General features: G+C 34.2%; 1 protein-coding gene across 1 annotated transcript in view; it reads right to left on the bottom strand.

Moving 5' to 3' along the window:
• Positions 1-12,662, bottom strand: part of LOC131039187 (cyclin-dependent kinase F-4-like) — a 31,582-nt gene that overhangs the window by 3,916 nt on the left and 15,004 nt on the right. The gene's annotated exons all lie outside the window — the stretch shown is intronic.

The raw sequence follows: 12,662 nt of genomic DNA on the forward strand, positions 1-12,662 counted from the left end.
CTATGATTCAGCATATTCAGCGTGCCTTGATGGATCAGTTTGAGATGACAGATCTCGGTCTCTTGCACTATTTCCTTGGTCTTCAGGTGATTCAGTCTTCTGATGGGATCTCTCTCTACTAGCAAAAGTATGCTCTTGACATGCTTCAGCGCTTTGGCATGCTTGATTGCAAGCCTGCTCCCACACCATTTCAGTCAGGGGTTGTTTTGACCACAGCTTGTCCCACTCCTTCAGTCGATTCTACACTTTATAGGCAGTTGGTAGGCAGTTTGTTGTACCTGACTCACACCCGTCCTGATATTTCCTTTGTGGTTGGTCTTGTCTCTCGATTCTCCCATGATCCTCGTGAGAGTCATTGGCAAGCTGACAAACATATTTTGAGGTACATTCAGGGCACTAGTTCTCATGGCATTCATTATACATCAGGGGAACCACACATTGTTGGCTACACTGACTCAGATTGGGCTGGTGATGTCACTGATCGGAAGTCTACTTCCGGATTTGTTTTCTGTCTTGGCTCTGGTCCTATCACAAGGTCTTGCAAGAAGCAAACTGCTCATGCATTATCATCTACAGAGGCTGAGTACCGCTCTGCTGTGCTCGCTAGTCAGGAGATCTTAGGGCTTCGACAGTTGATGACTGAGTTTGGTTTTCCTCCTGATAGTCCCACTGTTCTTTGGTGTGACAATCAGAGTCCTATTCATATTTCCTGCAACCTAGTAGAGCATCAACGGACGAAGCACATTGAGCTTCACATGCACTTCATCCGTCAATTGATTCAGGATGGTGTTCTCATTTTGGAGTACATTCCCACTTCTGAGCAGGTTGTAGACATCTTCACGAAACCTTTTGCATCACCGTGCTATCTTTAGTTGCGCTCTATGCTTGGGGTGAAGGAAGTTGTCCTTGGGGGGTCTTTATGAGGCATTCCTTCCTTCTTCTTCTTTCAACATGTTCTTTTATCTTTTTTTGGAGAGGAGTTTTTGCCCACTGGGTTTTCTTCTTTGTCTCTGTTTCATAGAGATTTCATTGTATTTGGGTACCTGATTAGGCCTTGTTGTCGAGACCCATCTTTCATGCTTTCAGTAGTTGTTCTAGGTTTTAGTTTCTCCCTAAGTCTAGCTTAAGGGGGGGTGTTAGAGTAATTGGGTCTTTACTTGATTAATTAAACATTATTTGTTTAATTCTTTAAGTTTCCAATTATCTTTTTACACTTAAGCTAACTTTAGGTGCATATAATTAATTATTTTAATTAATTATTATGTGCAAACCTAGGGTTTTCCCTTTTTAGGGTTTCTTGACCTATTAGAGGTTACTTTTTCTTTTCATTGTATTAATCTTTTCACAATACTTTTTCCTGGTGAATTGGAGCTCTCTTGTTTGGAGAATAGTTTTTCCTGTGTTTTTCTTGTTCTTTAGATTTTGCTTCATTGCTTCTCCTTGTAACAGGTTATTCGGCTTGCAGAAGATCTTCAGGCTACTGTGGGGTTGTATTTCTCAACTCCTATACATATATATGCATATACATATACATATATATGCATATATATACATATGTATGTATGTACGTACGTATTTATATGTATATATACATATGTATGTATATGTATGTGTATGTATATATATATATATATATGTATATGTATGTATATATACATATGCATGTGTGCATATGTATATATACATACATATACATATATATATATATATACATACACATACATATACATACATATGTATATATACATATACATACGTACGTACATACATATGTATATATACATATACATACGTACGTACGTACATACATACATAGATACATATGTATGTATGTATATATGTGTATATATATACATACATATATATCCATACACACACACACATATAGATATATACACATATATATACATATACATATATATATATGTATACATATTATGTATATATGTATACATATATATACACACATGTATATATATATATGTATATGTATATATATATACACACAAACACACACATATATATATACATACATATATATATACATGTGTGTATATATATGTATGTATATATGTATATGTATATGTGTATACATATACATATACATGTATATATGTATATGTATATGTGTATGTGTATATGTATACATATATGCATATACATGTATATGTATACATATACACATATACATATGCATATGTACATATACTTATATACATATATAGTATAAATATGTATATGTATACATATACATATACATATATATACACACATATATGTATGTATATATGTATGTATATATGTATGTATGTATATATGTATATATGTATGTGTATATATACATGTATATCTACATATACAGATGTACATATATACACACATATATGCATGTATATATGTATATATATATATATATATATGTGCGTATATGTATATATATGTGTATATGTATATATGTATATATGTATGTATATGTATATGTATATATACATATACAGATGTACATATATACACACATATATGTATGTATATATACATGTATATATGTATGTGTATATATACATATATAGATGTACATGTATATATGTATATATATGTATATATATATATACACATACATATATATACATATATATATACACATATACATATACATCTGTATATGTATATATGCATATATATGTAGATACATATACATACATACATACATACATATACATGTACAGATACATATACATATATGCATGCATACATATATATACATATACACATACATACATACATACATACATACACACACACACACATATATATACATATATATACATAAATGCATATGTATATATAAACATATAGACATACATACATATGTATGTATGTATGTATGTATGCATTTGTATATACATATACTTACATACATACATATATATGCACACACACACACACACACACACACACACACACACACACACATATATATGTGTGTATATATACACACACATATATATACATACACATATATATATACATATATGTGTGTATGTATATATGTATGTATATGTATACACACACATGCACATATATATATGTTAGGATAAGTGGTGGACAACTGAGAGGGGTGGGTGAATCAGTTGTCAACAGATTCTGAAACTTTAAGCACACAAAACCTTTTACTGCAACGCATAAACCAAATGTCGGGATAGCAGATATAACAAATAAGCACAAACATAAATCACAGAACAATTACCAACCATCGAGAACAATTAACAATGAAGGAAGGACAACAGCCTAGAGTGCACTACTCATCACAAAAGGAACCTCACTGACTACCAAATAAATCCAGACTACAATCTCGAAAGATGAATGAACTTCAAGAATAGCATCTCCTATGCCTGAGTACAGTTCTGGTTAAGCTCAATATCAGAGGTCTTAAACCTCTTTACACAAACCCAATTCAATCACCTATGATTGACCAAAACCTATGCATATGATTACAACTTTATTCGCACACAGATAATCTCATAACCCATACCATGATCTACAAAGAGATCTTACATCATATTTATACCAACCTGGGACCTAAATAATTAGGTCAACCACCTAAAAGATAATACAATAAATCTGTTACATAATCCCGCAAACCAATGATAAACCAAGTCAACCTAAGACTAAAACAACATAAACCAAACAATAAATCCAACTAGTGACGCATTAGGAGCATCAACCAACACATTACATAAACCAATCCATAACCTAGTAGAATAACACTTGACCCAAAATAGGTCGCCATAAGCCAAATGAAACACCACGAACAACTGGAACACAAACATGATAAACATCAGCATCTCAATAACCTTCCAGAAGCCGCATGATACATGAGCATCCCCGGTCGATGAGCCATCTTGCATCAACCTAAAATATTTCCTTTCAGTTTTTGTTCTTGTTTAGTTCTTTGTGCAGTTTTATGTGTTCTTACCGGTATGCACTGGTAGTTGCTTGTTCTTCGTGGAAAATCATATTTACATTTTTCATATGGTTTCATGTGCTTGATTCCATATTTTTTGGTTCATTTGGATTCTTTTCCAATCATTTATCGCTTCCGATTGACTGTTTCTAGGTTCCAAGACAGTTCTTGGTCTTACCAGTTAGTTTTCCTTCATTACTAGCACGATTCTTGGTGTTTGAATCCTTTTTGGGTCTTTTCTAATGTTCTTTGGTGTGTGGCCAGCCTTCCTACTGAACCGCATCACTTGGTTGTTATTTTCTAGAAAGATTTATCTAATTCTTAGGGGTGACCTAATTACACGTTTCATTTTCCTGTATTGGTGAATGTAATCTTACGAGGTCAACCCGCCTATGTTCCAGTGAGTATAAATATGATGTTAGGTAAAAATTCGCAAGGGTAGAGGAATTAGAACTTACAATAAGGATTGAGATTTGCATGTTGTGATCTGGTTGATTCTTAGAGTCTCAGTTGGATAGTATCTAGCTTAAAGTTTGCATGTAACCGGTTAATTATCGGATGTTCTTTGATGATAATATAATGATTGCCAAATGATTGTCAAAATTTCTATGGCTTTAATATGATTTTTTTATGTGAATTTGTTATGTTTTCTTATTGCTTTCATTGTGTCTTTCTCTCTGCATAAGTTGGTTGACTCTTTTGAGGGTTTTGATCAGTTATGGCTGCATCAAGTGGTATCAGAGCTTGTTATGGACCAATTGGTGGAAGAATCCTTTGTGAACATTGAGGCACTCCTTGGGGTGGACAGACCACCAATTGGAGGCAAGTTGCGCATGTGTTCAATAGATCGTCGAGGGGAGGCAATTGAAACCGGTAATCAAATCGCTGAGTTGAGGCAGTTCACCAGAGTGGAAGAAGAGATGTTTCTGAGGAGAACAAACCCTTGGAGGGTAGAGTAGATGATGGAAGACTTCAAGAATGAAGTGAGGAATGAAATCCAAAATGCTTTCGCTGGTTTGGGAAGAAACCCTGATTATGAGGATGAATATGAGGAAGTTGGTGAAGAGCTTGAGGAAGCTGAAGGATCTGAAGATGAAAAAGACAAAAGATTTGTGAGAGCAGTGGTGCAAACGAGTAAAGTACATAAAGTTGAGGTTTCTAACTTTTTCGAAACACTGAACTCGAAATATCTGATCGATTGGATCGAAGAGTTGGAGGACTACTTTGAGTTTTAGGACGTGAAGGACCCACAAAGAGTGTTTGGCACAAACTAAGTTGGAAGGGAATGTTGCCTTATGGTGAAAAGAGATGTAGAAAAATAGAGTGGAGAATGTTGAATTGAAGATCACCTAGTGGAGACAAATGGTTACAATATTAAAGGCCAAGTTCATATTGGGAGACTATGAATTGGAGTTTTTCAAGAAGTTGCAGAACCGGAAATAAAGAAACATGATTGTGAAGAAATATACTAAGGAATTCTACAAGGTGGTAATCAGATCTAGACATAGAGAGATGGACAGAGAGAAAGTGGCGAGGTATGTCAATGGAATTGCTTTTAACATTCAAGATGAGATGAGTATGTTGAAGGTTTCCATTGTTGAAGAAGCTTACCAGTATGCTTTAAATGTTGAGGAGATGGTGAGAAGAAGACAACCGAATAAGGGAAAGGAGAAATTCAAGATGATTGATAACTTATGAAGAAACCGGTTGAAGAAGAGGAGTCAAAACCTAAGTGGAATAAAGAACTAGAGCAGAAGACACCGTGGAAAGGTAGCAGCAATACCGGTAGAGAATTTATTGGCAAATGCCTCAAGTGTGGAGAAACCGGGCATAGATGAACTATGAATGTAAGCAAAGAATTTCAAGAAGTTGTGTGGAAAGTGAGGAACTGGATGGTACCGGATTTGACTATGCACTGAAGTAGGGAGAATCCCTTATCTTAAATAGAAAGATGCCAGATCTACTCAGAGGAAGAGTCTTTTCCGAACTGTATGCAAATCGGGTGGTAAGTGTTGGAAGGTCATTGTAGATAGTGGAAGTATTGATAATTTAGTATATAAGGAGATGGTTGTGAAACTTGGGTTGTAGAGGCTTAAGAATCCTTGTCCTTATGAGGTGAGTTGGTTACAAGATTATCAGAAGATAGAGATAAAGGAGCAATGTTTGGTGAGTTTCAATATTGGGCCTTTCAGAGATGAAGTTTTGTGTGATTTTGTGTCCATGAGTGTTTGTCATGTCTTGCTGGGAAAACCTTGGTAGTATGATAGAGGAGCTATTTATGACTATATAATAAACCTGGTTACTATTGAAAAGGATGGGTAGAAGTTCACATTGATTTCTTTGAAGGAGAAAGAGGAGGTGAAGAAATTGAGTGTTGAGAGAAGTTGCACTACTAAGAAACCGGTGATAGGGGCTATACTAGAAGGTTTGATGGAACTAGTTGTGGAGGTCATACCAGAGGTTTTGAAGGAAGATTAGATAGAACTAGTTGTAGAGGTTATATCGTACAATGAAGTGGGCTTGCAAAGGGATCTGACAGTTGAGCCTGGTGGGCAAATGGAACCAGTCAACAGAGAGCTTCTTGTGACAAACCAGATGAAGTCTTATGGCATAATCAAATTAGAGTTGCAGAAATGGAAACAATGTGCAGACCTAAAGCAAGGAAAGAGTGACAAAGGGAGTCAAAGGTTAGAAAAGTCGGTTGAGGCATTTCATTTTCCTGCATTGGTGAATGTAAAATTATGAGGCCGACCCGGATATGTTGCGGTGGGTATAAATATGATGTTAGGTAATCATTTGTAAGGGTAGAGGAAGTGGAACTTAGAATAAGGATTGAGATTTGCATGTTGTGATCTAGTTGATTCTTAGAGTCCCAATTGGATGGTATCTGACTTGAAGCTTGCATGTAATCGGTTAATTACTGGATGTTCTTTAATGATAATATAATGATTGTCGGATGATTGTCAAAAGTTCTATAGCTTTAATATGATCTCTTTATGTGAATTTATTATGTTTGGTTTCTTCTTTCGTTATGTCTCTCTCGCTGCATAAGCTAGTTGACTCTTTTGAAGGTTTTTACCAGTTATGGTTGCAGCGTCGTACCAGCACCACTTATCGTATTCATCAGAAGATCTTCATCAAAGCCACATCAGTAAAACCCTTACCGTTAACCAAAAGGTTTACTAGAACATATGATAGCATCCATATTATCAAATCCTTAACCTGCTGAATGTGATATACATCAGGAACACATGAATAACCAATTCCAACAGTCGGATCAAACAAGAGACAAATCTCCAGATCAACATCAAAGACCAACTACTCTATCGGCAGTCGCTAGACAACAAAAAAGCTAGTGTTACATCAATGCAACACATAATCAATTCCTTCGAATTGCCAACAATATGTATATGTATATGTATATGTATATATATATATATATATATATATATATATATATATATATATATATATATATATATATATATATATATATATATATATATATATATATATATATATATATATATATATATATATATATATATATCTATGTGTGTGTATGCACACATATACATATATGTATATATACACACATATATATTTATATATATATATGTGTGTGTGTGTGTGTATACATGCATATGTTCATATCTCTCTCTCTCTATAATGTCAAAACCCCAATCAAGTTTTGATCACTATAGGTATTGTACCACTCTCCCTGTCTCTTTGTCTATAGTGTCAAAACCTCAATCAAGTTTTGGTCACTATAGACATTGAAAGACTCTCCCTCCCTCTTTGTCTATACTGTCAAAACCCCGATCGAATTTTGGTCACTATAGACATTTCAAAACTCTCCCTCTCTCTCACATGGAGGCTTCATTGGCTAGGAAATATTATATCGTGTGCATTCATATTGGGGAGTTTAATATCCCCAAAATGAGGGTACAATATATTTATCGGTGAAAATAAGGGGGGTTTTAATTCGAGCTATGAAAAAATATAATATTTGGCAAAGATAGAGGGGCTTTTAATTTAGGTTGTGTATTGGGAGGGGGTGCCAAAAAAGGATTTTATGGAAATATTTTTTAAAAATAGGGGGATTCTTTAGTACGTTGTGAATTCACGTGCTATAACCCAAGTTCACTAAGTGAAGCCCATGTGCTATCTCTTTGTCTATAGTGTCAAAACCTCGATCAAGTTTTTGGCACTATAGGTGGATTCATAACTGCCATGTTGGGCATTTTTGGTGCTAGAATATGTTGTTGTCATGTTGATATCAACATATTCTTGTGATTTATTGCTCAGTGGTTGCAGATTGGTTTATTGGGATCATGGTTCAGTATATGGAGTATTTTAGTATCATTATATATTTTTGTATTGGTTTCTGTGATCTGGGAAAAGAAAACCCTCACCCTGAAAACACCCACCCCTCTCACCTGCCAAACTCCACCAAGGAAGGCTCCCAAACGTGAGCCCTCCCAACCCCGCCAACACCAAAAACCGTGACAACATACAAAGAAACGGGGACCTATCACCCCTGAGCTACCTCCTGCAACAAACAGAAAAGTAGAAGTCGCACACCTCCCTATAGTATCGATCAGAACCCACCCACTACACGAAAATGATCATGAGCTAGGACACAAATGCCCTAGCTCGACCTCTGCACGCTCCGGCCTCGCACGCCATCCTCATTTTTTCATATCTAGTAACTTAACTTTTGAATTAATATATTTTATTCATTTATTTCTACAATTGATATCTCTCAAATTTAGTAATTTAATTTATAGCTTTAAATATTTCTAAATAAAATATTATAATTTATTTATTTAGATCTCGTAAATAGTTTTATATTATATAATTTTATAATTTAACTCTCAAATAATTAATTATTATATTTTAATTTTCTGATCAATTTAAAGATTTAAAAAATTCCTAAGTTTAATTTATTATTTACTATCTAATTTGTGTTTTGCACAATGTCCCATTCCTTAGGTCACTACCGACAAGCTATAAAAACTCCTCCTCAGTCATATGTTTGCCTTCAATGATCAACCTACAACCAGCTCAAACTTGACAACAAGTCGTCAGATCACGATAAAAAATGCATTATATTCATCATCACATTTGAAATCTAACAAAAGCATTAATATCATTAAACATCATAACTAAAACGACATTAAAATATTAAACATCATCATAAATAATTAATCATCATTAATATCATTAAACAACATAATACTGGATCTAACATTATTAATACTCTAATCAAAGTCATCACGTGCATTTATTAGCATAAAACATCAACAATATAAGTATCTAGTATCTAAAAGTAATCTCTAGCTAGGTGGTTTGAATCGGGTCGTGACATAAAATAGTACTTACCTTTACCACAAATAGGTATAGCTTCCTCACTTGCAAACTTTATAGATCCACCATCATAATTTTCAAAATCAATGAAATTTCCTTACCTGTCATATGATTTTAATATCAAAAATCAATTTATCACACTTAAGGCTCTACTTTTGCATGCAGTGTGGTCTTCACACTCACTAGTTTCTTACAATTCTTCATAACTTACAGATTGTCAGACCTTTCATTATTCTTCTCTTCTAGAGCTAAAAATAATAATTCTTGATTCAAGTCATCATCTTCTTCTTCTTCAAACAAATATGTTTCCATTGAACGGAAACTCTTCTTAGGCCTATCTTTATCATCTATTCTCTTATTTATATTATTCCATCTATAAAGTCATTTCCCTTGTTATCAACATCAAATCTCTTATCACATAGTCTTCCTTGTAAGTACATCTAGAAGTATAATGACCAATTCTTCCATGATTGAAACATTTGAAATGTGACTTACCTATGTATTTTCCAAATCCTTTCTTCAATTTTCTCACAAAATTTGCTTCTATCTCATTCATGTCATTGCTTTCTTTCAGTTCATTTTCAGTCTTCTTGGTAGCTTTGAATATTGTTTCTTTATTTTCTTTTCACAAATTATCATCTAACTCAACAATCTTAAAGGCAGAGACTGAGCCATAGAATTGATCCAAAGTCTATTTGTCCATATCATAACTTTCTTCAATGGCATACTTCTTAGGTTTGTAGCATTTTGGTAGTGTTAACATCACTTTTCTCACAACTTCATTTTATTCTAATTTTCCACCAATACCCCTAATTACACTCACAATCTCATTTACTTCGTGCAGATAGATTTCAATTTTCTCATGATTAGACATCCTTAGGTTCTCAAACTCATACTTTAGATTTTTTAAATTGCCTTTCTTTATCTTCAATGACCTTCATATACACTACTTAGATTCTCCCATATTTCTTTAGAAGACTTCAACCCCGTAACTTTAGAAAATACTGGATCATTTAGGCAAATGATAATTGCAACTCTAGCCTTTTCATTATTCTCATGTGCCTTGGGCTCATCTGGTCTCTCAGGACAATTTGTAAAAGAAGTATACCTAGTCTTGATAATATCTTATATTCCACTCGAAAGTGATTCCAAATGATATTCCATCCTTTCCTTCTAGTAGGAGTAATTTGTGCTATCAAACTTTGGTGCTTTGTAAATAACTTCCTACACCATTCTAGATCTTCCTAAAGGCAATTAAGATTCTCTAAGAGAAATCTAACTTTGATACCAATTGTTGAACACACCATAGAACAATCAACTTATTATTACAATTATGAAACATGAAATCACAAAACAGAATAAACACATGAACACTAGATTTACGTAGAAAACCCTAAACATAGAAAAACCATGGTGAAAATCACACTCACAATATTGAATAATTGATTACAAATTTTTGGGCTCAAGGCCAAGGAGCTCACTTCACCTGAATGGACTTTCAAGATGAAGGTGCACATCCTTAGGACAAGATACAAGGGATTACACAAGCTTCCAAAAGGAAGACACTATCTTCTAGTAGGTATAGGGAATAGATGAATTGAAATGAACAAGATCTCTTGATCATGAAATTGTCCTTGAACCACTGTGTGAAGTGACCAATATCATGGCAAACACATATGACATCAACTATTGTCTCAAAACACTATCACATTGAAGATATCATCATTAAAGCTCTTCACAAACTAACTTTCTAACCAAATATGCTTTTATATCATTCATAGAAACTTCACATCAATTCACACATACTCCATACACTGACTCATACCGTCGCACATCTATATATACAAGATCATTCATTGGAACCCTCAACTAGGCCAGCCACAAACATAATATATAATATTACATAAAATAGACCACCAAAACCAATAACACTTTATGTGGTTCACTCCATGAGATAAAGGGGAACCAAACACATCACAACGTATCCTTCTAAAATGATTCCAGTGAACTGCACACACTTACACATCCTCCAAAGTTGACAAACAATAAAACATGTTAACCAATTGGCCCAAAAACATCTTCAATTGCAAATACATAATGCAAATCTATGCACACCATGGTGAGACCCATAACAACATTTGAAATCGACCTTCGATGAATATTCAGAGAAAAAGAGAAAGATCCAAATAAGATAAACCAATTGGGTCAGCCATAAGCCAACACAACTGAGCATGCCAACCCCATAACAACATAACTTCACTTGCCAATAAAACTAGCACTAGAAAATTCAATTGGAACATTGCATAAACCAAATGAACATGTCCTCCAAGTCGCAACACTTGAATCTACGTATCCAAGAATCGCCAAGCATTATGTACATCATTTCTAACAAACAACCTCACTATTAGAAACAACAACAACCAATCTACCATTTGAGGAATAGAGGACCTGGAAACCTAATAGTGCAATATACACATACCATAAACATTATATGCAGAACTATAGATCACAGTCTTTACAAATTGGGAGAATGCAAATCATTCTTCCACTAGGACATTAAATAATCTTTCTTGCATATAAATACTATTTCCTGCACCTATTGAAACTTCCACTACACCAACCTTCAAGAAACACCTCATACTTACTTACATGACCACCAAACCACACAACGACATTAGAAAAGTCACTTCTAGACCATCTACAACACATAGTGAAATCAATGATTACACCAAATAGGTTAACATCAATGAAAACACATTTCAACATAACTCAAGTTTCCAACACCTTTGACATCAATAGAAAAGGAAAGTATGCAAACTTTTTCTGGGACTTTCTCTCTCTCGATCTGAAATAATCCATGCATTGATACATTTTGTACATCTCTACAAGGCCTCATGTCTACTTGTAGTAGAGAGTCAACACTCCCCTTGAACCTATACTCCCTTTTAAATTAAAAAGGAGAGGGGCCTCTCTCTCATCTTTTGTCTAAAATGCTCAAAAGTGTTGTCATACTCTACTTAATTGTACCATGGCCATTTTTTGTCTTTTTGTCCCAAAAAGAAAATTCTATTTTCTTGATCTCATTAAGGTCATCACATTTTGTGTTACAATTCTCCACAATAGGCTTGCTAGTACTTTCTTCTCTTATTTCACATTCCTCCACATTGGACAAAGCATTATTACCAAATTCATCACTCTTCTTGTTGGTGTAAATAAATAGTCATTATGGATATTATCACACTTTACTTAAGTTAACTTAGGATAATGCATCTCTTCGTAGTTTGGATTTGAGACACTTAGGGAAGTGTGCACATAGGGATATAGCTTG

This window comes from Cryptomeria japonica, chromosome 2 (genome assembly GCF_030272615.1).
Source record: "Cryptomeria japonica chromosome 2, Sugi_1.0, whole genome shotgun sequence".
Classification (NCBI taxonomy): domain Eukaryota; kingdom Viridiplantae; phylum Streptophyta; class Pinopsida; order Cupressales; family Cupressaceae; genus Cryptomeria; species Cryptomeria japonica.